The following is a 3,502-nucleotide window of genomic DNA, read 5'->3' on the forward strand; positions in this document are numbered from 1 at the left end:
GATATTTTCTTTATTTACATTTCAAATGCTATCCCGAAAGTTCCCTATACCCTCCCCCTGCCCCTGCTCCCCTACCCACCCACTCCCACTTCTTGGCCCTGGTATTCCCCTGAGCTGGATCATATAAAGTTTGCAAGACCAAGGGACCTCTCTTCCCAATGATGGCCGATCAGGCCATCTTCTGCTACATATGCAGCTAGAGACTCGAGCTCAGGGGGTACTGGTCAGTTCATATTCTTGTTGCACCTACAGGGTTGCAGCCCCCTTCTGCTCTTTGGGTACTTTCTCTAGCTCCTCCATCGGGGACCCTGTGTTCCATCCAATAGCTGACTGTGAGCATCCACTTCTGTGTTTGCCAGGCACTGGCATAGCCTCACAAGAGGCCGCAATATTAGGGTCCCTTCAGCAGAATCTTACTGGCATGTGCATTTGTATCTGGGTTTGGTGGCTGATGATGGGATGGATCCCTGGATGGGGTAGTCTCTGGATAGTCCATCCTTTCATCTTAGCTCTAAATTTTGTCTCTGTACCTATATCCTTTCATGAGTGTTTTGTTCCTTATTCTAAGGAGGAATGAAGTATCCACACGATGGTCAATCCTTCTTGGTTTTCTTGTGTTTTGCAAAATGTATCTTGGGTATTCTAAGTTTCTGGGCTAATATCTGCCTATCAGTGAGTGCATATCTAGTGACTTCTTTTGTGATTGGGTTACCTCACTAAGGATGATATCCTCCAGATACATTCATTTGCCCAAGAATTTCATAAAAAAATATGGAACACTTCACGAATTTGCGTGTCATCCTTGCGCAGGAGCCATGCTAATCTGTATGTGTGTGTGTGTGTGTGTGTGTGTGTGTGTGTGTGTGTGTGTGTGTACATGTGCACACCTGTGTAAGTATATGCAAGATATGTCGATGCCCACAGAGACCAGAAGAGGGCATCAGGTCCCTTGAAGCTTAAGTTACAAGAGGCTGTGGTCCATCTGACTGGAATGCTAGGAAACAAACTCAGGTCCTCTGGAAGAGGTTCTGAACTGCTGAATCATCTTTCTAGCCTTACTATTGCCCATTCTTTTAGATAAGGGAAAGATAACTAAAGCTAAGAAACATTGAACCAGAAGAAAAAAAAATCAGATTCTGTAGTCCAATATGATTCAACACCCACATGACTCTAACAATATTATTCTTTATACAGTGAGTGTCAATTCTGTGGTTTGAAGCAGTAGCAGAGTAGTTAGTTGGACTTGGTCTGGGATCAGAAGACTAGAAAAACCTTCCAAGGCAGGTCAAGAGCATATCCAAGAGATTTTAATTTTAACACATATTAGTTTTCTCTTCCTATCATAACAATGATCACAAAATTAGTATCTTCAAACCATTTTAATTTATTGTGCTACAATTCCATAGCTCAAAAGTTCAGCATAGGTCTCACTGGGCCCAAATCAAAATGATATTGATGTTACATTGCTATCTAGAAGCTGTAGGAGAAAATTCATTGTCTTGCCTCTCCCAGCTACAATTTTTGGCCATTTTCCCTTCTCTTTGCCTTCTAAGCCTATGACATAGCTTCCTTTAGACTCTGCATTACTTTAATCTTCTTTGGCCTCCATCTTCTGCTTCTAAAGACTCTGTGGCAACATGAGACACACTCAAATACCAGGTTAAAACAAAGCAAAACAACAAGAAAAAAATTTATCCATTCTTCCAAAAGGAATGTTGGGGGGAGAGTTAATAAGCAGTTTTTTTTTTTTTGGTTTTTCGAGGCAGGGTTTCTCTGTGTAGCCCTGGCTGTCCTGGAACTCACTTTGTAGACCAGGCTGGCCTCGAACTCAGAAATCCGCCTGCCTCTGCCTCCCGAGTGCTGGGATTAAAGGCGTGCGCCACCACGCCCGGCTAATAAGCAGTTATAAGTAGAGTCTCTCTGTCTCTGTCTCTCTCTCCACACACACACACACACACACACACAAACACCTACACATGCACACACATACACACAGATATACACACTCACATACAGACACATACATGCAGACATATACACACAGACACACTTTCATACATAGATACACACATATATACTTATATACACACATACATACATATGCATACATACATTGATATGCTCAAATCTGAACCTCCAGTATCTCAAATATAATCTAATACTTGAAATACTGTCTCTGCAGATCGCTTGAGATCATAATGTAGAAGTATGAGCCCCTACTCCAATATTACTGATACCTTTATAAAAAGAATACCATAGTGGGGGCACTTGGGGACAGGTTGGAATGCCTGTGACACTGAAGACAATCAGAGTGATACCTGTACAGGTCAAAGAACATCAAACATTGGAAGTACCTCAGAGGGTGGAAAAGAAGCAGGGAACAGATCCTCCTAGCCTTCAGAGGGAACCAGGCCTGGTGACACCTGACTCTTGAGCTCTCAGCCTCCAGGCTCCTGAGATCATTGATTTCTGTTGTTCAAGGCACACAATTTCTGGCACTTTGTTATATCATCTCTGAGAAACTCCTACTTAAACTTTCAAGAACATGAAATCTGGAGACACTGTTAGGACGCTCTGCCAATACTCTGTGCAGGAAATGAGATGTAAGATGGAACACCAGGGTTAGACAGCAACCAAGGACAAATGTGACTTGATACCAAGTCAGCTAATCCAGCTGTACACCTTCTAAGACTCAAGGAGGACACAAAACCTACGTGTGGAACAAAGAGGCACCCAGGGATGAACTCAGAGCCAGGTCAGATGATTGTCATTTAGTGACATAACCTTGTGACAAACACCTTCTTTCAAGTGCTTGGTCAATTTGTTTATTGATTCTTTGTGGTTGCCTTGCCTACAAATGAAGGCCACTAAAAGGTTTCTGTGTATTCAATTGTTTTAAATATTTGGTTACTCAAGGAAGTTAATTGGTTGCCTCTCTGTTCACTTGGCTGAAAGAACATCTGGTGGGAGAAGACTGGAAAATGAAACCTGCCTTTCTGTTGTGTGGTTTCTTCCATTTATATCCATAAAGGACTTCTCTAAAAAAGAAACTACAATATGTTTCTCATGTATAAAAAAATGTTGCTTGCCAGGCACAATGATGCATGCCCAAGTCAAAGAATGTCAAAGCAAAGGCCATCACTTTCCAGTCAGGAGCAGGAGGATCTGGAGTTCAAGGTCACTTCTATCTACATTGTGAGTTCTAGGCCAGTCTGAGCTACATAAAACCTTGTCTCAAAAAACAAAACAAGCTAGGCATGATGATAGGCAGAAGCAAGCAGATCCCCGAGTTTGAGGCCCATCTAGCCTATATAATGAGTTCTAGGCCAGTCAGGGCTACATGTTGAGACCCTGTCCTAAAAAATACACATTTTTATATATCTATAAAATTTAAATATATTACAAATATTAAATATATAATAAATATTTTAAATGTAGATTAAAATCCTAAAATTTTTTAGGATATATATGTGTATATGTATGTGTATATGTGTATGTACAT

The 3,502-nt window shown here is 41.3% G+C and overlaps 1 pseudogene; it reads right to left on the reverse strand.

Annotated features, from left to right (window-relative positions):
* Positions 1-765: 765 nt before the first annotated feature.
* Positions 766-830, reverse strand: LOC115065187 (annotated as a pseudogene).
* Between the last annotated feature and the right edge of the window lie 2,672 nt (positions 831-3,502).

This window comes from Mus pahari, chromosome 12 (genome assembly GCF_900095145.1).
Source record: "Mus pahari chromosome 12, PAHARI_EIJ_v1.1, whole genome shotgun sequence".
Lineage (NCBI taxonomy): Eukaryota > Metazoa > Chordata > Mammalia > Rodentia > Muridae > Mus > Mus pahari.